General features: G+C 28.6%; 1 protein-coding gene across 2 annotated transcripts in view; it reads left to right on the top strand.

Annotated features, from left to right (window-relative positions):
• The first annotated feature begins 14,160 nt into the window (after positions 1 to 14,160).
• The window catches only part of LOC129962596 (polyamine-transporting ATPase 13A3-like), a 102,667-nt gene continuing 89,786 nt past the window's right edge, over positions 14,161 to 27,041 (top strand). For both annotated transcript variants that reach the window (XM_056076401.1, XM_056076399.1), the window contains exon 1: positions 14,161 to 14,425. The gene's annotated coding sequence lies outside the window, so the exon portion shown is untranslated. The remainder of the gene's footprint in view (positions 14,426 to 27,041) is intronic.

A 27,041-nucleotide genomic window follows, 5' to 3' on the forward strand; every position in this document is an offset into this window, starting at 1 on the left:
CTTAAAAAGGCTTTGAGCTAGATAGTTGAAATTTGGCATACAGTCTTTACACCAAATTTGCATATTTCTGTCTAATTTTGGCCAAATCCCGTTCAGAGGTCTTGCTTTCCAAATACAAATTAACATTTATAATGTAGATACACTTATCAAATTTTAAACAAAATCTAATAAGGGGTTAACTGTCTGTCAGTCTGTATTTTCAGGAACATATAAATGTGATAACTGAAAAACAAGATGACTTAAATATGCCAAAATTTGATATGTAGTTTTGTATCATTTTTTTAGTTGTGAGAAATATGCCTAAAACACAAATTCTACTTCCAGATACTATTAACAGCAATCCCATGTAATAATACCATAAAAAGTTGCCAAGGACCACACGAGAGATTCAGTAAAATGCTAAATTTACCCCAGCTGCTAATATTATGTAACTATTATTTTCAAGGCATTTTCTAGAATAACATCTCTATTATAGAGTATACGAGAACATTTCGGGTAGACCATTCCCACTGGTTATTAGTGTAACATATTCCAAGTTATTTGTAAATAAACAAAAACAAAAAAAAAAAACATTTATGAACAATAGATATTATATTCAAATCTTTGTGCAGTAACAAGAGCTTAGTGTTTTTTGATAAAAATATCATTTGAGTATATAATAGTAAGATTGTGTAATTATTGTATATATAATATTAGGATTCTATTGTAATTTTCTTGAACTTCATATACTAAAGCGAATTAATTAATGAATACTTTATTCATATATTAAAAATAATAAGGAAAAACCTTATCTCATTTCCTTTCCTCCTCCTTCACATGGGAGTTCATGATATCGGGATATTCCATGAAAAACCTCTTCCCTCTATTTTTGAGAGAAATGGGAAAAAAACTTCTTTCATTGTACATTCTTTGTGAGAAAATTTTCCTGCCACTACTGAACCGATTTCGAGATAAAATTTAATTTAATGAAAGCTCATGACCCTTAAATACATCATCTAAGTCTTATGATGTTCCTCATCTTCATTTTAGGGAAAATCGAAAAAATGCAGGCTTTGTTGTACATGTTCAATAAGTAAAAAACCTCTGTAATGATTTCGAAAAATTTTATTCGTTTGAAAGCTTTTGATTCTTGGATACTTAACCAATGGTTGTATGTAGAGAATTTACAAAATTTTCTGACAGAGCACTCAACTTCAGTGACTGGGCTGATTTCAGGAATTTTCATTGCTGCTTTGAAATATAGCTGATCGATCAGAATATTCAATTATTGTGGTAGTATAATTTAAAATAATATACTTTTACTTATTTTATTATAATTATACTTTTATTATATTTTTTGCTAAGAAGTAGTTCGTCAAAGTTAATCGATATCAGTTATTAATCATATTAATACACCTTTCCCTCTGCAATGATTTTAATATAGTTAATCGATTATTGTTGATGCAATTCATCTTATCAAAACAAAACTATATTTAAATTTTGATTATATCTATGCCGTATCTAGGAATCATGAGCTTACATGACCTCTTAAAAAGGGTTTCCTGCATCATCAAAACTGTAATGAATAACGTGAAAACTTCCAAATAATATTACATAATCTTATACTATATTACAGGTATAATTCAATAGGAACAGATATCATAATACTGATGTAAATGTTATTTGGACTTCATTGAAGTTTAGAGCACTGTTGCAAAAGATTACTATGTGACTCCTCTGTGACTCACATTTGCTGGCTAATTAGTGCATGTTAGTTAAACAGATGACTCCTCCTCTATTATGGTTAATAAAAGAAAAGCAAAAAAGAACTTATCTAATTAGATATTCATCCGAATTGCATCGTGGAACAATGTTGATGGCTTACGATGGGATTGATGTTGAAGTGGACCAAGCTTATGATGATGATTCTAAAGAAGAAATATGTTGAAAATTATGAGGTTTAGGGAGTTTTATTTCTTTCCTTATTCATTGAATCTTGATTTATGACAGGATTTCATGTTATTTAATTAATTTTTCAATATTATTAAAAATTATTAGTTCTGCTTGTAAAAGATAGGGATTAGGGACTTTAATAATAATGTTGGCACCTGTATTACAAATATTTGCACCTTATTGTAACATCAAACCGTTTGGATGATTATTTTTTGAAACAATGTTTAGCCTAGTAGATGTGTTGCAGTCAGATGTCTTCAATCGGGAACATCATTTAAGAATAAACAGTAAAATTTACTTTCAACTAAAGGATTTTAATCAATATGTACAGTCCACTAAATTAAAAATAACCACACAATTAGTTATAAAATTCCTTAAGTGACGTTTGATAATCAGAGATGTCTTTTTATAAGCAACGCAAAGGATGTTTACGATGCTTTATTTGGTACTAGTGAAAACCTTGATTTTAACAATAAAACTCAATTTAGTTTGTTTTTATATTTAACGATATTTGATTGCAATGCAATTTATCCACATGAAATCATCTATTGTGGAAATGTCAACAAAATGCATCTCAAAATATTGACATTTTACTCTTATAATAGCGTTTATATCATCCTACAATCCAAAAAATTATTTTTTCAATGATACCCATTTAAATTTTGTGCAATTTCTTTTTAATGAATTTTTAAAAAGTGTTTTAAGTTTATTTTAGAACAGTATATTTAACTGTTCGAGGGAAAAAAATAACAACCCTCTTTAAACAGTTTGTACTTTTGCTACAGATTTTTCTTCCTTTTTTGATGATGAAGGTATAAACATACAGCTTATTTTTGCATATAAATTTAATTTCTGTTTAAAAATATTTTAAATAAAATATTTGATATTTTATTATACTTATAATTAAGATTTGACTTTACAAGTAACGGATAATGAGAAACTTTTAAAATGCTCTTGTTTTCAAATAGTTCAGCAGCTTTTGTATTAGCACAAGATTACTTCTGTTTCAGATTAAAACTTAAATATTCAAGTGAGATGGTAGAAAATTAAGAAGATGCATAGCACAATGTAAAGAACGTCTTAAGGCTTTTAAAGTGACACAAGTTAATATTAATATTTCTATTAAAACTCACGTTAATAATAGCTGTTCGATTAAAAGTGAAATTTAAAAATTCTTAGCTGAGGAAAGCTAAAGGAGTAAGTTTATAAAATATTTAATTTAAAATTTTAGCAACCATCAATTCTGGCAAACTAGCTGATTGGGAAAGGAGGCTAACAAATCAATAAAAATTTTCATTGGAACAATGAAATCTATTGTTGAAAATTGCGCAGAAAATATTTTGATAAAATTTTCAAATTTCAGAAAAATTTGCACAAAAAATATATTATTATTAGTAAAACACAATCTTTAAAATGGTGCGAAAACAGGTGCAGTTTTGTGCAATTATAGTTTTTGAATTTATCATGGAAAAAGTCTAACATCTGCCTTAAATCTAAATTAATCAAAATTCTAATTAAAATTTCAAAAATAAAATCGCTTCAATGAATGCGTGTCGAAAGAGAGCTACAATAGCTATTGAGCTACCATCTGATTTAAGTTACTATGTTTCAAATTTAGTAGCTTTAAATTTGATGGTATGTCCTACTGAGTGTCAACACACAAATAGACGTACATTATCTTTATTATTAACAGGGATAGAAAACACAAGAAAATATTTTCACCCGAGCATCGCCGAATGTATCAAACAAGTAATAACTAATACAACAAATGAAAATCTGTAAATTAAAATTAATATAATCTGTTACTAATATGGATCTATATTAGTATTTATAGTATATATGCTACTATATTTATCCTCGTAAGTAGAAGTACTGAATAAGTATGTTTTTATGATCAAATCTTAAATAAGATGCGTACTATTTTTACTAAATTGGAAAGAAAGTGGAAACCTTCTACAAGTGTTTTTATATTTTAAAAGAATAGCTCTACTTGTAGAAGATTGAAATTAAAAAGTACAGAAATGGATTACATGCAATCCTCTTCACAATGGAAATGATATGAAATTCAGGAATTGCCCTTATCAGAATAATCTTTAAGAAAGTTTGTTCTTTAATAATATGGCATAATTTTAAACTCTTTTGCAGACAAAACTATTTTTTTTTTTCAGTGAATACAAGCCCTAGTAAGAATTGCCAGGACAGAAAAATGGAAATTCTGGGTAAAAATGCAAATATAAGCATAGTAATTGTTTTCCATAGAAACCATCATTTCAAACATAATTGCAGTTTATACCTAAACTGATTCCAATTAAATATGAAAGAATATAATACCGCGGATAAATAAATGTTTGCATGTTATTTATTAATTGGTTATTTTATTTTTATCACTGGGCAAATAACCCCTCATGCACTCAATGGTAGAAGAATGTGTCCAACTTCATTGAATTTCTGACGAATTCATTTCCTATAAATATTTTGTTAAATGATTAAGGGAGTTAAATTTTTAATACTAGATTACATTTATTGCAATCAAATCATAACCAGCTCGTTCCTTATAAGTGCAGAATCCTCATTGAGACAGTCAAGACTTGGGATGTGAAAAGGTTATTTTTGACATCTGCATCCATTTCAAATTTGCATTTGATTGCAACATGTTTCTAATATCCATGCGGGAGTCAAACTGTCTGGGGAGATTTTAACTTTGAAAACTATTCTCAAAGGTTTTTTTCTGCTGCAAAATTATTCTTTTTATAATTCGACTAGAAATTTTTTTAAACAAGAATCAAAACACTATTTTACTCATTCTACAGCAAGTAAACATGATCAAATAAGCACTTTAAAACTTATAAATTTAAAAGACAAAAGTATGTATGGGAGTTTCCCCTTTTCATAGCCTTTACGTTTGGTTACGTTGTCAAACTACATGTTTATTCGACCAATTTATTTTTTCTTTTATTTTAGAAAATGAGCGAGTTCGCTTATTACAAGATTGATTCATTAGTAACATACGACAAAAATGCAACGGTAGAAAGCAAAAATCAATGGTCAGCTGCTACAAAACCTTTCTTGTGTATTTGTCTAAAGAGGTATATCACACCTTACTCTGCCTTGAGAAGACTTTTGAAAGCAATAACAATTTTAATGCTCGCGTAGCCTTGCAAGGAAAAAATTATATTTGTAAACATAAAACTATGTGCTATATAGTTTATTTATTTGAGAAAAGGTGCAGGAAATTTGTCAATTTTTGCTTTTCTCTTCCACATAACAAATCCTGGGGACACACAATGTCTTTCTTGTATATAAAGAGGACCTCTTGCCATCGTGCAAGTTAACATCCTAGTCAGTCAGTCTACCACTGTTGATTAGCAGTGAGGAAATATGCTGTTCACAGATGTAAGCTGATTTTGTTTATTATCCAATTCAAGGTTTATAACTGAATCCGGTATTGTTTTTCCACCTGTTTATTACTTGGAAGTTAACCATTAACAGAGATGGCATTATGATCAGAGCTGAATGAGGAGAATGGAACTTATGAAAAGAAAATTATGCACACACTTACGTATTATAAAGATATATTTCTTCATGCGCACAATTTCCGAGTTGTTAATGGAATTTATTATAATTTATTATACGCTTATTGATAATAATGTTCGATTTTTCATTGTGGTGTTTGTTCAGGAAAGTGAAGGTTTATATAGAATAGATTCTCATCCGACGTGAATCTTATAGAACTTGTATGACAGAACAATCTACCATAATTTTAAAGAAATTGCTTTGTTATATGGTTAAAAGAATGACGAACTACAACTCTAATTTTCCAGAATGAGTGCTTTTGAGTATGCTCAACTGATGCTATGCCTGCATTACAATGAGAAATAGGCACATACTAAATACTTCACTAAGATTCCATAAAATTCACAATAAAATTTCGCTTATTCTTCCAGAAACCTTAAATTAGTGCATTTCCTTTTTGAACCTTGTGTTCCTTTAAAAATTTTTCCTTACATTTATTATTTTTACTATATTTTTGCTATAGGTCTGTTTGTATTTAATATGTTTGCCTTTAATGCCATGAAACTGTCTATTTTTTATTACAAAAATGCTGTTTCAATTACCATTTTCAACAACAATATAGTTTCGCTCTTCTTATTCTTTGTCACGAGATTTAATATTGGCATTTAATTTTTGTAGTAATTTTTTAAATTAAAATTTATTTTAATAATTTTTTAGAAATTAACATTTTTCAATATAAATAAAGATAAAAATGTATATTACACATTTATTGAAAAATCATTTAATAAGTGGCACTTAAATTGCATTTCCTTTACGTTTTTGAGAGTAAGCGTTGACAATTGCTAGTCAATAAAGTCAGTCTTGCAATTTCCTCTTTTCAGTACAATATTTCTTCAGTCAATTAAACATATATTAATACAAACAAGTGCACTAAAAGAACAGAAAGGCTGAAAGTTGCTGTAATCAAAATGTCAACTCTGAAATACCCGTAGGCTTTCAAGAGTTCTCAACTCAGACAAGGCTTTCAGATAATTTTTCTTCATTATCAGATGCGATTTTTCTTGTAAAACCGATGACTTAGCAGTGATTCTAGCTATTAGTATGCTAGAATTAGATTTAAAGGTTTTAGATTATTTTATCCTAAAATATCCCTAATCTTATCAGAAACAAGCAATGTGAATTTTAATTTAATATTCTTATTCTTATCAAGATATCTTAAGATAGGAATCGAATTTCAGATTTGGTTGCCCACATTCACACCCGAACTATTTCAGAACTTTTCGTCTATTCATTTCCTTGTGCACAGTATCATACATTGTTCGAAAGTTTTGAAATTTAATGACAAAAATCCGAAGCATTCAAAATGAATCTGCATGTCCGTTGAGCTGAAACGTGTTTAAAAAAATATTTATAACAGCATGTGTAGAAAATATCTCTATCTTCCATTCTAATAATGAATGTATGTGTGTTGCCGCTCTACAGGCTAAACTGTTTCAATCTACAAGAACCAAATTTGACACACATATTTCTTAGATGCAGGAATGTGCATGAATTAAATATTAAGCGAAATTTTAGAGCGTGTAACGATAACTTCCGAAAATATTATTGCCCAAAAATGAATTTTATATCGCTTCAAATTAATTTTTTTAATTATATAAATTTATTTGTCTTACAAACTTTTCCTAAATGTTGACAAATTTAAAAATGCTTTTTTCCCCTTAAATTTCAACAGCAGATTACATTTTTGGCCTGAAATTCAAACAGTTTTCGATGTTTCATCAAATATTTAACCGAATGATTTTCTTCCATTGTTGGAAGCTAAAAGAGAATTATGATTAACATCTGCAGAGTTCTATAAAACGAATAAAAAATAAAGTCCAATATCGGTGAATTTAGATGACAGCTGAAGCAGCCTTTTTTGTTTTTAATAGAATTATGATGTCACTGGGTTGATCTCCGTTGAAAGGTTCATGCATTCAATGAACAGAATATGTTATGTAATAAAATAACAGGGTTTTAAGGTCCGACAATTTAAATAATTCAGGGCACATACTCGGAACATGAAATTATATCTAAATTATTTAATGTAAATGAAATATTACTCCATTGAATCAGCTGATTGCCAAAGGCAATTAATATTTCATAAGTTAGCAATTATGAAAAGGTCCTTTTTATATCATCATATATTATCAGAAAGTAAAGCTGATAGAGTAATGAAAAATTGACTAAACTTGAAGACATTGACAGAACGGCAATATATTAAGAATGAAAAACCACGTATGGCATAAGAAAACTATAAAAATTGACGTTATCATTTTGTTTTTGTTTTTTAAATTAAATTGTAACAAGAGTTGCATCAACGTTATAAAACAGTCTGTTAATACTCTAGTTTTTAAAAAGAAAAAAAGACGACAAAAGAATATACGATTGTTACAAAATGGAAAAAAATCGCAGCATTTGATTATAATTATTAATAGGCAAAAAACCGCATAAATTATAGGCACTACGAAGTAAAAAAAAAACAAACTCTTCTGTAAATAGAATACAAAGCTGCAAAAAAGTCAATTAAAAATATATCTCTAAAGCCGGTAAAAAAATTGGCATAAAAAGATTTATGATATACTAAATAGGGGACAAAATTGATTTATTTAATATATTTCATATCTGTAGATAAAATGCCACTGTAATCAATTAATCTTCATTTAGTTTAAATATTGACAAAAATAAAATAATAAATAAATAAATAAAATAAAGAAACGTCTTTTCGGTAATTTCAAATTAGCTGATATCGAGTCTAAGACTATTTTTTCTACGAGCTGCCCTGAGCATTTGCATATTTCTAAACGTTTTAAGTCCACTGCTGAAATTCTTCATCTTAAATTGGACAAAATGTAAAGGTAACATCACCACGACTTCACATATGTGTATAAATTACAGGGCGTCCATAAAAGAAAACATGGGTTTAAAAAATTTCATATCGAGTTAACGGTATGAGTTTGGTCTGATCAGTTAATTTAAAAGAAATCAATAGCTCATCAAATTTTATTCACACCAGTTTCAGTTTGTTTTTTCAACACTAGGTAGCGTCGCGCGTCATTGATCTCGTTTTCTTCTAAATTAGGTAGAGAAGACAATGAATTGACAATGTTCATGACAATTCGTTGTTTCACTAGTTAGAAAAGATCACTCGCCCTCCCATTTTGTTTAGAGAATGGAATCAACAGTTTTGAATATATGGAAGAGTACAAAATTTCAATTGACGAACATCTTTTAAGGCCTGTTCAAGTCGGAAACGCAATTACTAGTCAGCAAGGAATGATGTTTAACCATTATATTATTTTAATGATTGAAATCCACACCGATCTATTCAAAGACCTGTATCATGTCTTTCAAATCTTGGCTGGGAGCTTTGCAATCCTTGCCTTTAATACAGTTTGGTATTAAGGCCTCTAGGGGATTTTTAGCAGTACAAATCTAGGCATCTTCCTTTTCCCCTCTTTAATTACCTACAGCAGATATTTTTTTAATGATTTTAATTCTCTATATAAAAAGTTTGAGTGATTACTGACAAAACATTTAAATAAAATCTGTTTTCAGTATTTTGGATTTAAAAATTTCAAGTCCAATTTTTAAAAGAAATACGAGGGGCGATCGGTAGAAAAGTTTACAAGCAGCAGTATTTGAAAAGTAGAAATTGTGGATGAGATTATTGTTACCCAGAGGGAAGACAGATGGCGCTAGTTGTCTTAGACCGATTGTTAGAACAGATAGTGTTAGTACTGAGACCTGAAACAGCGACAGTAATGGCAGAAAGAGAAGTGGTCTCGCACAGAGGTGCGAGCCGTGATACGATTTCTATGGGCCAAGAATGTGTCCCCATCGTACATTCACAGACAAATCGTTGAAGTGTACAAAGAGTAGACAACAGAGAGTAAAGCAAAGAGAGACAACATGTGGCGAAATGGTGTCGTTCTTTTGAAGCGTGCAGAGAGATTGCTGGAAACGTTTAGGTGGGAGGTTTGGAGACTCCCCCCCCATACAGCCCCAATTTGGCTCCCAGTGACTATTTTCTTTTCACGGCATTGAAGAAAAACTTATCCGAAACAAGGTTCATATCAGACGGTAATGTTTAAAAAGGTGCCGAGAACTGGCTACCTGTTATTACCAAAACGGGTTAAACAAATTGGTCCAGCGGTGTGATAAATGCCTCAACAGGTTTGGTGATTATGTAGAGCAATGACCGCCACATATGTCTCTTAATTACCATTTGTATCCTGTGTCTAATAATAAGTTGTCATTTGTATCCTGTGTCTAATAAAGCATTACGCTTTATTAAGCAATGCTTAATAAAGCATTTTTCCTTTGCCTTATAAATTTATTTTTGGATCACCACTCTTAAAAATTTTTTTAACACAATCTAAATATTATTTAAATATAGAATTGGCATTTTTTTAAAATTATAAAGCAGCATATTTTTTTAGAGTCTGACAACATAGTATAAAACACGTTAAAGATAATTAAGAATATTAGAATAATGTCCTGACATTTAAACGATTCTTGACTTTAATGCGAATCCGTTTCAGTGCAAGATCCTTGCAATTTTAAAGAAAGTTTTCAAATTTTAAAATTATTATATTCAGAAAATATTGCAAATAAGATATCAAAATTTTGGGGACATCTAATTTTGCAGTGCCCTTAGGCACTTGCCTACATTAGCTGTTTGATTACTCGACCCTCTTAACAGTGGGAATAAAAAGCAGAAATAACTGCTCAATACATCTGAAATCCTGGTAGCTCATTTACATAATAAAATATATTATAAGTTAAAAATAGTAACAACTTAAGAATTCTTGTTAAAAAAGACAATCCCACATGAAGAGTAAAGTTATAAAATAATTAGAATAATAGGCACAAAGCCTAGGATATGATAAGATTAAAATATGTAAGAATTCTCTGTCTACCGAATGAATGAGTTTGAGTTTTCAATAAAGAGACAAATAGCGGTTTAAAATATAACAGTATAAAAACACATAAAAAGTAAGGCCGTCTCTTAGCACGTCAGAATATTAAATTGGCCCTATTGATTTAAAAATCTATCATTTTGATGAATATTACAGAATTTTTAATAAAATTCCCAAACAATATTTTTCTGCTGCCCATAGCTGGTTTTTCTAAAAGTTGGTAATGCCTGATTTCCTTACATTCGAATACATAATGGTTGGCATCGTAGACTATCCACCAGGAGCAATACTGACCATCTTGTATTTAAAATGTATTAGAATAAGAAAGAACAGGTCGTTGTCGTTTAGAAAATATACCAGGGGTTTATTATAGACAAGCAGCTTGTTCATGAATATTCTAACTCAAGACCCGCAAGACAGAACTATAAGATTCCCATTATTTCTGTTATACATGAAATCTCGTTTTGCATTTAATACAGAAATAGTCATCCTGACGGAGGAAGTCTCCCAAGCAGAGGTACACGACCTTCTGTACTGGAGAAGAAATATACTGAACACCATCTCAGATTTTCCAGATCTTCATTTGTCCTATTATCTTGAATACCCTATTGCACGAGCAAGATATAGATAATTTATTTTTCTGTGTAGATTATTACTGTGATAATACATATTTCAAAGGAAATTGTTACCTCTACCATTGATGCAATTAACCTCAAATACATAATTCTGCTTTCTTAATTAGAGTTATTTTACCTTTTACTCAGATTTAAACATAACGATTAAATTATAAATCTTTGATTTCGATTACGATAAAACGAATTATTTGCATATCTCAATTTTTTAACAAGTTTTTATCATATCACAATGGTTTTAAGTGCAAACGTAAAGGAATATATGTGATATAATTAAAGGTGAAAAAGTTATTTAATTTAAATATTTACAAATAGTGCAATCTTGCGGAAAGTCACACATATCCAAGGATGCATTTTATATCACAAAATAAAAGAAATTTGAATTTTAAATGCTGATAATTAATATGATATAAAATAGACATAACTTCAAAGAAGAATGTTATGTTTTAATTGGAAAGAAACGATAAATTAGTTCATACTTATAATAGATCCTCATGATTTCAGAACAGCTGAATTTGGCTTTCTGGGTGCAATTTATTAAACTTTTATTTTATATGATACAAAACTAATTTCCTTTTTCTGCTATTTCTATATTCTTTAAGATCAGGAGATTTAAAGTCTAGTTTGAACCATGGTTGTGAGTTTATAATTTTTAACAATTCGTAATATAATGAAACTTTCTTCGCTTCGAAATGTCACGTGGCCATTGTTTAAGCGCATTACCAATATATTATTTCCGTAGAATGCGTCAACAACTCGAGAAATGTACTGTTGCAGTTAAAATAATATTTTCGGTTTGCATACATTTTGCTTTCATGCAAAAACACTATGCTTTATCTTCAATTCGATTTTGAAATCTTACGATTTGCTGTAGTTCATTTTTTTCAAATGCAACATATCTTAAATGTTGATGACTATGATGACGTTTTTATGCCATATCTCGTAACATCTCTGGTGAAACAAAGAAAAGTTGCAGAACTTAAGAAAAATCGCAAACGTTTCTTCTCGAAGAAACCCCAAAATCTATTTTTATGACCTGGATCAACTACTGGTACCACCTCCGAATGTATGAAGGGGAAGATAAGTATTTTCTCAGAATTCTAAGCAGCTAATTTTGCAAAATAGTCAGTTTGTTCTTTTTTTTTTTTTTTTTTTTTTTTTTTGATTACAGAATTTTGTCCAGGAAAGGCTGACATCTGTTTTTGTGTTATAAATCATTTTTTTTTTAAATTTTGGGGATGTATTCAGATCTGGATTAAGAGGTTTTAATTGCAATTGTTATGTAAGTGTTTTTTCTTCAACTGAAAGATATAATTGGTTGGTATTTTTTAAATCGTTCTTTTTTTATGCAGAAATGTATTTTCGGACCATTTAATTTATCATAAAGATAACTTATTAAACTCGCACAATTTAATTTAACGTGTGACAAAAATTCAGTATTTCTTCTTCTCCAATCTATGCTCATAACATTTATTTCAATTTCGTCGAAAATTTCCCCCTTCAGTAGTTTTAATAAACTGGGTTTTTTAGTTACTTACCGCATGCAGAATATGAGATGATTCAGAATTCAACATACAAAGTAATAATGAGAAAAAGAAACATTATATCAAGGCGAAATCACAGAAAGTAGCTCAAACTCGATCAGTTAAAGAGCACTGTACTTGAATTTCAGTTGTTATTATTTAATCTTACTACTTGCTTCGCCCTCACTACCACAGTAATTGATTATAAAATGGTGATTCCCTACTTCTAACTGCCACTCATTCTGAAAAAAAATCACAGTCGAGCTGGACGCTCACAGCAATATGCATGTCAACGCGAAGACAAGCTAAGTTTTTCAAAACTTGCAGTGATTGAAAATAAAACTTTTATTCGCGCTGTTCAAATATGACTAGATCATTAATGCTCATCATATAATTTTAAAAAACTGATCCTGCCTAGCGAACTTTGGTCCGTTTTAGTGGAATGATGATTTTATGGAAGTTAGAAGAAACAGCAGAATATGTTTCTTCGAGAAGACAGATAGAATTCAAAATAACGGTGAAATATTCAAAATGTATGATGTAATTTATTGACTGGAACATCTAGAGTGCGATGCTTTATTCACTTTGCCCGTTTTTATATTTCTTCTACATCCAATATATAAAATTGAAAAGAGAGTTTAATAAGATAGAGAATTTTCATTCCTGTTTAAAGGACAAGCCATTCGTATCTTGCACTCTCTTTCTATATGCATAATCTGTTTAAAAAGAAATAAAACTTTTAAAATAAATCAATAATCGCTGAAAAATTTCCTATTTTTGTTGGAAGTCTAAAAATACTTCTTTTGCCTGCTTCAAATATATCCTTTTTGATTTATATACCTTTCAAAACTGTCCATTGCTGGATAGCTCCGGGAAATCGTTTTTTTTTAAAACCTACGTAAGGTTCACAGTTTAAATATCTTTTCATCCCTTGTTTAAAATTATCAAACTTTCATGACAAATTTCAACTTTGGAAACAAATATAAGCCCACAAGTAAAGTGGTGGAGTTACAACATGTTTCAGAAAATTTTGATCTACATTTGAATAACAAGGCAACAATTAGTTATGATACGATTCATGTTTTATTCATTTGTCTAGAGACCAGCTACGAATTTAAATTAAGAATTTTCGGGGATAATAAGTTATTTGCATAATTGTTCGTAGACTCATATTCCAAAAGAGCGGGGATTTCTGTCTGAAATCATGTCTATAGATATTTGAGGACGTATTACAAGAGGGTCCTTTTCTAGATGCCTCCACTTATTGCCAGAAGCAGAGATTCATATGAGTGTATATATAAGCATGCATGATAACGTCCCTCGACAAACTTCAATCAGCAAATACCATTTGACATGTTTACGAAAAGGAACTGTAAGGACACCACTTCATTGGCTCAAGTGGCAATTGAATGCCTCTGACCCTCCCGCTTTATTGTTGATCGTGTTTTCCCTAAACCATTCATCCGCACATTGGCTTTCAAAAAATTTCTTTCACAACCTGTAGTTTTAAAGATCCCGGGCACGTGATCAAGACATCATCTAATCTGAACGAAGAATACGAAGCCTGATAAGTGAACGCTTCCTGCATTTTTTTTTCTTCTTTTTCTTTCCTAATCAGAAAGAAGGAACATCTACCAAGAGCATTCTCAGGCATTTACTTCTACGGCTCACTCCTCTGATAAAGACGGGGTGAGAGTGCTTCAGTTTCATTTATCTTCATTGACGGAAAGGTCAAGAAAATTTGGACGGTTCACTCGAAAAATGGGATCTTAATCGGTTCTGCTTGTTGCACGTCAGATTGCGAGTCGAAAGTAACAAATAAGTTGAATCGGTAACTCTTAACGTCTTGGACTACAGAAGAAAGGTAAGTCGAGTCTTGGTATGCTTCGATTACCTCAACAGGTAGATTCTTATAAATATTGTCACAGATAGGCCCTATTAAGCTATATATAGATCAGGCCCACACTTAACTTCCAACATACAAAGTTGGCTAATGGCAATATTTTTTTTTAAATTTCATATTTAATTATATATTTATATATATATAACAGTGAATAATATTTTTAAAGGAATTTTCTCAACAATATTCTTTTACACAATAATGCTATATAGAATTTTTTAAAATATCAATTTCCAATAAAAGCAGAATTTGTAATTAATGTATGGGAGAGTACGCTAAATATGTGGAAAGATATGTAATGTAACAGTTTAATTAGATAAATTTTTAAATGCATTCACATACGAAATTATTGAAAAAATCATTTATAAATATTTCTAAAATTAATGTTTAAAAATCGATGAAAATATTTTAAATAATCCAAATTGTTACCAAAGGCATTTTTCTGCAACACAAGGCATCAAATCACATATAGAGTAATTGATAAAATGTATGTAGTACAATTAAATGGAGCGAAGATTGTAATTTAAAGGAAGCATGCATTCCTTTTGATGAAAAATAAAAACTCATGCATTGTTAGATTAAAACATTAAAAAACATATTAAATCATGAGTTTATAGCACTGGCGATTTATAAACCATTATAGTAAATTTTTGCGATAGTTTATAAACCATAAATAAAATGATATAACTGGCTTTATTTATTTTTTTCCTTTTATACTTCAATTCGAGTAAAGCTTTATTTATTTTTTCAGTTGCTTATTTTAGTCTATTTTCTATTTTTCTATAATTTTTCAAGTAATTCTGAATTTTAATCATTTATATCAAGAATTATGCAAAAGATGAGGAAATATCAGAAATTTGTGTAAAAATATGAATTGCAGCATCTTAGATAGCTTTTAAATACACTCACAAATGCTTTTGTTGCTAAAATAATTATGTAAATATTTCTAAAATTAACCGTAATTAGTAATAGTCATGTTGGCTAATATACTAATTAGCCAACATGACTATTACTTACTAATCCTGCTTCATATTAAATTGAATTCTATTATGTAATTTAAAAAAAGCAGTAAATAAATGAATAAAAGTATTAATTTCAATTAAAATGAAGTCTTAGATTTTCCGTTTCGTGATTTAGATTTTCTGCACTTTCCACGGAGCACAATTTAAATTTGCAATTATAAAAAAAAAGTAAGAGTGAATATTTTAATTATTTTTTTATTTGGATTTTATGCTATATGTACATTTTTCAAAAACGCTAATATTAATTTTTGCTTAAAATTAAAGCAAAGAAAATTATTATTGACTTTATTATTTATTATTAATAGGCAGCATAATTTCTATGTCATTATGGTTTTTCTAGAGGCTTTTTTAATAATTTATGAAGTAATTCTTTATAAGTTATTCGATTTAAGTTTTTAAATAATCTTAGTTATTTTTAGTCCGATTCACATAGTTTTATATAATTTATTAATATGTTTCAAAGATCATATTTCTATGCAGACAGAGTCAGAAACAAGTTCACATAAATGTGTTCGTTTCCTGAATTATTTTAATTGCTCATGCTTTTATTTTCATAAATAATGATTATTTAAGACTCTTGTATTAAATAACTTTTCGCGTCTAGTCAGTATTCAAATAGAAGCCATATGAATTCATGTTTAAAATGTCTGATGTCAATGAAAAAGCAATTCAAATTGTGTATTAAAGAAAAAATACCTTACTTGGTATAAGAATTTGTAAAGTAAGAGGAGTAGAAGATGGCATGATTTTTTACACAGAAGATTTTTAATAGCATAAATTCTAAAGATTGCAAAATAAAAATCTGTATTTCGTTATTGTAAATTAAAAACGTAAATTTTTTATTACAATAACTTATTTTAATTTCAAGATTTTTCTGTATAATTTTACATCATAGTAAGGAAAGGAGTCATTGCCCACTCAGTCAAGCCGTAACTTGAACAATCATTTATCAGTTAAAGGAAAAAATAAAAAATAAAATAGTACAAGAACTAAGTTTGTCGTTTCCTGTTTAAAAACGGATGAAATGCGATAACAAAACAAATGTGCAAATGATAAGCTTCTCCAATTCACTTTACATCTTGAAAGATGAATGAAATTATTTTTGTTTTGAGAGATTTCATTTCAGATCTGAAAACAGATTTCATTTAATCGTATTATTTTCTTGCATTTGAAATTTTTTTTTGTCACTCCTTGAAAGGTTTCAAACATGCGAGCTTTAAGGTACTATTAACATGCTATTTAGTAGGCAATTTGATACTCTATACTTATAATGTTATTGCTTTATATTCAAATTTATATTATATTCAAAATATCAAATATTCATTCCATTCTCAATCTTGAGAGGGTTTCATGGCATAGTTAAAAAGAAGTAAAGCAAATCTCAAAATTAAAGCGAAAATTATTTTATTGAAAATGTGATGACTAAGAAAAATAATTGGCATACTTCTCCACCTTATTTCTAATGAATATGAATTTTATGCACCTTTTAGAGCCCAACAAATGTTTAGTCATGGTTTCTTTGATTTTGTCACCGATACATACGTGTAAGTAGAAATAGGTGATTATCTTAGGACAAATATTTTTTTAAAAAATTTGGTTAAGATGCAAAAGTGTTTAATTGAAACTATTTTCTATATGGTCACAAATGAGTTCAAAAAGATTTTTCAGAAATATAAGTTGGTAAAATTGCTAACTAATCTAAAACGGAAATTAAAAAAATCAATTTGATGACGATTAAAAAACTAATGAGAAAAAAGGAACAGAGATAAGAGCTTCTATTTCGAAACAGCATCATGATGACGTTTTAGATTTGATTTGTCTATCTTTATTTTAATTCTAAAGTTTAGTCTTAATTATTTAGCAATGACAACGCTCTAAAAGATGTTGAGGCATATGTCTATAAATGAATTAATTAAATCAATCGAAAGTACTGAAAAACATATTAAAGATATTTTTAAAAATTATTTAAATTGGAGAAAATATTTATGAAAAAAATTGATATCATTAAAAAATGTATTTTTGAATCGATTAAAAATAACTTTTTTTGCTGCAATACGTTCAGAAATTACTGAAGAAAAATATTAACATTTTGATTACTATTTAACTATAAATATAATTAAAATTTCATTAACTTTCTTAGAGAACAATTGTTACTTACGAAGTAAATGTGTGCCCATTCCGGTATACCTAGGTCCATTGATTTGTCCTTTAGAGGCTTTTACATATTTTTTCATAATGCATATATGACTCAATACACAAATTGTATGCCAGCCTATAAAAACTTGATAATGTTCGTGATTATGCTGAAACAATTCCAAGAATTTGTTGAAATCGCATTTTAACAGTCGAATAATAAAAAGGCAAAAGTACCTTTCTTCAATAAATTGAGATAAAAGGACTTCACTTGTTAAATACCATATATCATATTCAGTAATGGAATGAATGGCCGATGTTACGATTGATTGAAGTCTAATTATGAGCAACTGTCAAGCCTTACGTCAAGTTTAGAGGCAATATGATTTAGTATGAGTTTATCTATCCAAAAAAACGGGTGTAGGAGATTTAATTGAAAATAGCAATAATTCTACCTATAAAATGATTTCCACCGATAGAATCATGGGTAGAAATATTTTGATACATTAAAAACGAACAAAAACCACAAAATTTGATTTAGGATCAAATTTGTATTTAGCAAGTCAAAGATGCGAAGCTTTACAGCTATTTGAAATTCTGTAAGCTTCGTATCTTTAACAAAACAAAAGCTAAATTCAGCCAACGAAAGTTTCTGGTGTTTCATTACATAATTTTTCTTTTTAATAAAAGTCTTCAAAATTGTTAAATTATCGTTATCTATAATTTTTAAACATAAATGCTCCTCTCATTTCAATCCTTAGATTTTAACACAGTTGTAAAGTTTTTATTTCACTCAGAAAACTGATCCAGAATTTTTACATTAAGAACAAAATAAGGCTTAAAAATAATCTCAAAAAGGCAGAAGGAAAATTACGTAGCAAAACATCAGACATGTCATGCCATTTGGTACTAATCATTTTAAATGCAAAAAAGAATGCTCATTAAAATGCTGAAAGATAACTTTTTATAGAAATTCTTGCAGAATTATGACGTGAAAGTTTTTAATATTGATATTAAAACTGTATCTGTGATGTATTATGAAATTTTCGAATTCTGTCCATTCATTGAAATTATAACAGGCTCCCCAGTTGCATGGGTATCACGGAAGAATCCTTTGTCCTTCAATAATATTCAAGGCATAATTATGTAAGCATCAGAGGCGCTCGCTTAGATTCAAATTATATCCTAGCATGTTTTTGTTTAATAGCTTTTAACTGAACAAGTATTAGTTTTTGTATATCAATCCTTAACAAACGGGACTGTCATTGAAGTTTTTGAGAAGAGTAGGAAATTTGTTTATCTTTGAAAGAGAAATTTGCGCATTCTACTACTCTGAGGCACCTGAAGTCGAATGGTCTTGGAAATGAAAGAATTAGCCTACCTGGCATTATATCTTTTAGCAATAAGTGATCTGTAATGCCATCATTTCCTTAGACTTTAAATAAAGGGCGAGATTTGTGCTTCTATGGAGTAACTATACGTCTGAAGAAAATAATTCTCGCTTATTTTGTTTCCTCTGCTTGTCTTAAAGAATATTTCATACATCTCTTTCTAGTCTTATTATGCTGAAATCACTGCATTGGTTAAGAGGACATTCTTAATTCATAAGTAAAAACTAAGAATCCATTTTATGGCAGGTGCATTTACCTGCAACATTTCTTCAAAAGGTGTTAGTCTATTATCCGGTACTAATTTGTAGTAAATTTTAAAAGTATTTCAATGCAAAATTCATCAGAATAAATAAATGCCAGTGCATTTATTTTACGATATAACAATAAATGTGAAGGAAGATGATTACTCCATTAAAATAAGCAATTTATTTCTGTTTTAAAAGTAACGAAATTTTTAGAATGCACTGTGTGTTATTAAATTTCTAATAATATGTTTTATTCTTGTTATATGCTTATCGTCTTTGACGACTAACTGGTTCGCCGGCTATAATTGTTATATTTAATCTTAGCTAAATTATTTAGACATAACTTTAAGCCCATGGTTCTAACAAATCGGCATAATACGATTGTATTTAATCTCTTTCATATTTTCTGCTTATTGCGCGCATGGTACCTTTTTTTAGGGAAATTACTCTCATGACATCATAATAAAATTGAAAATCTATGCTTCCAGTTCAACAATTTTCTAAATTTTGCAGTATTGTAACTTTATGCTTTTATTCATCCCGTAAACTACTCAAGTATTAAAAGGAATCCTTTTTAGCTTTCTATAATGAAAAAAAAATCACGCGTTTAAATATTTGATGAAACAATGAAAAGTTTTGCATCTCAGAGTAACAATATTATCTATTGTTGGAAATTAGGTAAATAAATTTCAAAAATCATAAAATCCAGAAAAAGGTTAATTTGATGTTTAAATAGGTATTATTAAAAAAAATTTAAATTTTAAAATGATATAAAATTTTTTGTGCAGATATATATTTGGAAGTTACCACAGGGAAAAAAATATCAAAATTTACCTATATTTTTAATTAATTAAAATTAAAAAAATAAATTCACTATGAGGTGCACATTTCCGCTCTTTAAGTTTCCTCTGCACAACATTTCGTTGTTGCAGGTCAAACGACCTGGCCTGTAAGCGTCTCCGCTCCTACACACAATTATTATTATTAGCAGAGAAAAGGAATTTTAAGAGAGGACATTTATCGACTTGTTAGCATTAGTCATATAAAATCATTGAGTCTCAATAAAAATTAAAATTATTATTAAAATCTATTAAGAAGTCAGCTATGAAGGAAATAAATCATTAAAGGGAAATTTGTTTGATTTAAAATTCTGCTGATTGCTTGAGCCTGGTACTTTTCAAGACTTAAGTCAATCCTAGCTTTAGCAAGCAGACCTAACAATTCAAAAAGCGGACGAAAGGAAGCTCCACATAAGTTTTTCTAAAATTTTGCCTGAAAGGACAAATTTTTGTCTGTTTTCCCAGTAGAAGAAAAAAAAATTCGATGTTAGAAAAACATGATTACGAACATGGTAAAAATTTTTACTCCGTAAAAGTTCAGGGCAAGAAAAAAAGGGAAAGCTTGCAAATTCATATAATTTTATGCACTGAAAATTAAGGAAAACGTTTTGATCAATTCACCGGGAATCAAAAACACTTGAGTTAATAAAATTTGCTATAATTGTATTCTGTTTCATTTCTTGAAAATAAATTTAAATAAACAGATTGAAGCATGATTCAATTATGATTGAACTAAATATATATTTAACGACGAAATTCAGCGTTAAGTGACAATTTTTTTTTCTTTTATCTGACATTCAAATAGATTAATTTATTATTAACTAGCCGCCTTTGGCGACCAGCCGGTTCGCCAATCTTAATGTTCGTTTAAATTTTAATAATTAAATAGGATGAAAAGGAGTTCAACCCCCTTCTTCGCCAAGTTGCGATAACGCGCCAAAGCTGGCAATCTTTATTATGCACTATAATTGAACATCTGCTCCTTTGCTTTTGAACATTTCGCTAGGCCGTTGTTGGCGATTTTAAAAAATTTCACCAAGCAGGGGGTTAAACTCCGGTCGTACCATTAAATATTTTACGCAATTCCAACTTTAATAGATTCTTCAGCAAAATATTTTAAAACTTCAAATTTTGATAGTCATATAATTCACTAATAATATTATAAAGGCCTTCACCCCTCCTAGAATTTATGCTTTAAATTAAAGTGTAAATGATTAATCTGCAATTAATATAATAATATTTTTTATTGAAACAAAGCATTTTTTTAATAATATGATTACTGATAATAAAGTCACTGAGCGTTTGAACTTTATGGGCACTAAAGAATATCTTTCTTAATTTATGTAATATCTCAAGAATTTGTCAACAAAATTTTCTCAGATTCATCATGAACAGATCGATTCATTAACAATGTTTAATTTTAAAAATAAAATGAATCGTTTAAAATAATCGGTCGAAAACAGGTTTAAAAAAACTACTTAAAAAACGATGTACTTAAAACTATAAGCATATACAAAAAATATATATAACTAACATAAATACAATTTACTTACAAAAGCATGCAACTAACCTAAAAATAATTTAAATCGTCCGTTGATGATGGTTGTCATGGCAACAATCGGAACACAATGAGCATGCGTGAATTTTCTTCGCCAATTACGGTAACGCAAATGCGTGAATTTTTCTAAGCCAGTTGGGGTAACGCTATGCAGATTATAATTTTTAATTTCCTTTATTCTGTGTTATTTTAATTCAAAAGTATTTCAGAATGAATCTGAAACATGGATTAATTAACAATGTTTAATTTTAAATTATTAAAACATTAAGAAAATAAACAGAATCGTTTGAAATAATCGCCGAAAAACGTTAACCCTAGCCTCATTACTGTTGGGAGAAAAAAAAACTGAAGCATTACTCATTTGGTGGTGGGGAAAATGGAAGATTATTTTGGCGGAAAAGTTAGTTTTTAATTAATAATTAAAATTTCAAAAAAGGGACCCCAGGTTCACATTCCCGACCTCTAAGGTATACATGTACCAAATTTGATAGCTGTATGTCAAATGACCTTGCCTGTAGAGCGCCAACACACACACACACACACACACACACACACATTGAGCTTTATTATAAGTATAGATAGATATAGATTAATTATTGGCGTGTCTGACATGCTTTTATATAGTTCGAAGGAAAGGCAAAAACAATTGAAATATAAAAAAATGCCAATCCAAATTTGTTTGTTTCCATTGCACAGCATATACATTAAATATATAAAAATTGTCTCTGCTGGGATAATGTAGTAATAAAAGATGAATTGGGCAGATTGACTTATCTGTTTTACGCATTGATTAGCATTTTAAGTCATTTTAAGAAATTAGATACCATGAAGTTAAATTTTAAAATTCATATTTAAAAAAATACATGACATTTACTTTAATTTATGCATATTTATTTTAAATATAGAGATATAAAATATCTCTATATTTAAAATAAATAGCAAAAGTCAAGGAAACACTCTCCCTGCTCTAACCATTGATCGGAGTTTGTTTTTATTTCTTACTAGCTATTGTACAAGAAAATAAGCCCGAGTTTATTTATGATCATCAAGTACTGAGAAAAAGCAATATATATATATATATATATATATATATATATATATATATATATATATATATATATATATATATATATATATATATATATATATATATATATACACCGTATAATTTTCGAATTCTTATACAAAATTTCTTAAGGTGTATTAGAACCTTTAACTTTAATTAATAATAATTAATTATTATTCTAACCTTTTTATGGTAAATAAATTCTTAATTTCATCGTTTAGAGCATATATTATACATATATGATACCTTTGAATTCTTCTTGGTAGAAATTTGAAGTTTCTAGGCTGATATCTCAAGCATATATATATAAAAAATATTTAGTCTTAAACTTAAGGTTTAGAAGTTGTAAGAGTTAATAATCTAAACAATTCTTTAGCATCAGATACTTAATGCTTGATTGTCGCTATTTTTTTTTCTTAGAAATTTGATAAGTTGCGGACTTTGAACCACATTTTTCCTATTACCCGAAAAGAGACTTTTCTAAATGCATTTTTGGCAAGCAACATTTTCGTTTTATTCCATTTTAGATGCATAAGTCCTTTTTCCTGATATCTCGACGTAAATAAATCAGCAACTCACTCTGTTTTTCGCGACTGCTGATAAAGGAGATATCGTAGTCTTCAGATTGCTAAACGGTGAGCTTTGAGGAGGCATAGAAAGATTTGTTTATCTTCGGGAGTTTAAATACTTGAAGCAAAAAAAGTTGCGTGTAAACAGGGGAATATTTGTTTATCTTTGAGGTTAAATGTTTGACATTAAAGATAAATCATAAATTAACAATAGGATTATTGTTTTGAAATTGGCGACCTAAAAGGGGAAAGCGCTGAGTGCTGTTTGAAATGTAAACTGATTATAAAAATGATACCTATCAAGAGATAGATAACAATTGATTCAACAAAATCTATTTTTATAGTCAAAGAGATAAAAATTTCGATATACTTAATTATTTTAATTGGTTTATATACATGTGATAGTTTTTATATTAAGAAATCTGGAAAACTATAAATATATTTTTGTCGTTAAATATATGGACTATTACCTACTCGCATTAATGACGGTGTGTTACAGAGGTCGAAAAGTATGAAATGACAAAAAGCGAAAATGACATGTTTTATATTTTAAAATATTTATCCTCGTAGCACTTTTAACGGAATTTCCGATTTAAACAAGTTTGGTAGGGAATAAAAATATTTATTTCGCTTTAAATAAATATTTTTATTCAATTTACGATATCAAAATTATTTAATAAAAAGGTTTAAACTCCATTATCTCAATTTTGTTTGCACTGTAACTCGGTAAATTGAAATAAATGTTTACACTTTACAAATAATTTAAAGTTATGTATTTGAAATAATTTTCTGCTGTATATCAAATTTGTTTGCATTCGTTCACAGATTTCTAGGTTACAATACGAAATTATCATTCTATATTTGTAATATCGCCATTATTTATAAACTTTTACAAAACTATTTTTTCACTTCATATGGAATCTAAATATAAAAAAAATATATATTTACGCTGTTGAGTTATAGTTATCAAAATCTTTTGTGACTAGCTTTGTAGAACTACACCTCATATCATTGTAATAGTAATGATATTCAATGTTGATACGATACAGTAACAACTGATGAAACTGAATATCCACTTACGTTCTACTGAAGGTTCCTATATTCATCTATCTCTGTTTCTTAATTCATAAAAATAATATGAAACAACGAAAGAAGACGAAATTTTAATAGATGAAGAATGAAACGATGATTGGGACAGTAAATCATAAGAAATATTTCGAGTGCCACAGACACAGGCACCACATTTATCTTCATTCATTTGAAATTCGAGGAATAGTTCATCACGAATCCTGAAGCCATTAACAAAGAGATTTCTTATAAAGTTCAATGTTTGCAGAACTTTTGATCAAAGCGACTAGTTTTATAACTTATGAAGCAAAAATCCATGTTATTTGCGACAACAATGCATCCTAAACAATGCTCGAATTTTTCGCGCGTTTTTCGTAAATCAAACTTACTATCGCTTCTACACTTTCTTTACTCAGTAGCTTTAATTTAATTGCTAGATTAAGATGTGTCAAAAAATTTACATTCCTCACATTTTATGAATGGAAATTGTAATAGGTTCTAGAGTTCTAAGACAAAACGATTTCTAGCAACAATAACATGAATGTTAGGACTTGCACTTTACTACACAGAGTCACTGTTTCGAAAGACATGGTGTTCAGCATTTACATAATCAATGTATATTTTTGTTGCCAGAATTAACCTTCCTATTCAGCACATTACAAAAATACAATGCAAATGGGGTGTTCTTTTATATTATGATCTTAGGAAGGCTACATTTGAAACTTGTATGCATTAGAAGGTCATATAAATGCTGAAGTCCTATTTTTCCTTAAATTGAACTTCAATTCCTTCAATTATTTTACGATACTTTTTCTATAAATCTTCTGTTGCAGTTGCACAGTTATTTAAATTCAGAATTATTGGCAGAATGTACAAGTACGACTCTTGTACTATATAAAATCTTGCAGAAATTTTGAAAAATTACAGAAGATTGTTTATTTTTATTTATGATCGTTTATTAAAAGATCGTTTTGGAAATTCTCTGGAAAATTAAGATTGATTAATTTTGGATTTATTTTCAAAATCTGGTAAATCAATAACAGATTAAAGAATTTTAGAGGTTCGCGAAATTATCAATTATTTATACTTCATCAATTAACGTTTTCGTTTTCATATAGATAGCATCAATTTATAGGTAATGCGCAAAATGTTTCGGTTTCTAATAAAATGAAGATAAATATCACATATAGACATAAAAAAATGCGTTTTTTTGACTCAAAAAAGTTAGAGAGATAAAAAATTCGTCAAAATCTTGAATTTGAATTTTTTTGGCGATTATAATACTTTCTTTTTGTAGACTTTATATATCAGAAAGTAAAAAAGAGCAATTTTATCTTAATCTTACGGAAGGGAAATGCATTCGAATGAAAATAAATCTTTCAAATTTTATTCATCTTCAAAGTTGCTTTTTCCTATATAATGATAGTAAATAAATCTTTCAAATTTTATTTACTATCACTATATAGGAAAAAGCAACTTTGTAGATGTGAAAAATAAAACTGAAAAGACATTTTTTATTAAATAATGGAAAATCCTACTGCACATTTTTTTTACCTTCTTTTTCTTCTGAAAGAACCACATTGTATATTTATACTCCTTGCACTGATGACATAACGATGGAAAAATTACCTGTATTATTTCGGATAAAATATTTTATTGCAGATGATTTGACAACAGTCTTTCAATGTCAATAATTATTTTTCACCAGTTTAGAAATTAATGAATTATTGTAGCATGAAAATTATTATTATACTAATACCTAGCGATAATTATAACATACTTTATGGCGACACGGTAATCGAAAAGTTATTAAAAAATCAAATTTTTTATTGGTTTATATGATAAATTGAGTCTTTCTAAATGTACCTGCAAAATTTTAGAGCTGTAGCTTTATTATTATTTTTTATTATGAAGAAATTGAAGAATTTTTGATGCATGACGGGAGAGTAAACAATGTTGCCACATCCCCTTTTCAGATTCAAACACCTGTAAAAGAAGCTCATTTGGCAAAAATATTGCCAATTTACCAAAGGCTTGCATCAAATGAGCAATTAGAGCGATGTATTCAGTGCATGACACAAAATTCTAATGAGACTCTCCACCACAGTATCATTTGGAGTAAATGCTCAAAAGTTACAACTGCATCGAAAAAGCAGAATATCAGAATAGCAGAAATAGCAAGCAGAATAGCAGAAATATACGTTTTTATCAATTTTGATATGCATATTAATATTTTTAAAGGTGTTATAATAAAGATTTGTAAAGTTTTGATCTTTCGTTAGTTTTTCTCTACATCTTCAAATACAAATATATTTTGTTTCAATAAATGTTTGCATTTTTTTAACTTTAAGCAATTTAGAATAACTTGAATCACAATTTGTAGAAGTTACAGTCAAATTGGATAGATTTTATAATATGATTTAGATGAACAAAAACTTTAAATGCATTTTCCTCCATGTTATGTTTTTGCTTATAAGCTACATTTCGAAAATCTGAGGCTTTCTTAAAAATGGAGGTAGGGGTGTGAAATTTTTTGTGAAAGTTCAGAAATATATATTTTATAAAACTTAACATGGAATTAGATTTAAGATGTGTAGTAATTTTTTTAAAAAGGTCGAAAGTCAGAATTTATGCATTTTTCAGATTATTTTGTATTTTTATAATAAAAAAAATTATAAAAAATTAAATG

This window comes from Argiope bruennichi, chromosome 3 (genome assembly GCF_947563725.1).
Source record: "Argiope bruennichi chromosome 3, qqArgBrue1.1, whole genome shotgun sequence".
Taxonomy (NCBI): domain Eukaryota; kingdom Metazoa; phylum Arthropoda; class Arachnida; order Araneae; family Araneidae; genus Argiope; species Argiope bruennichi.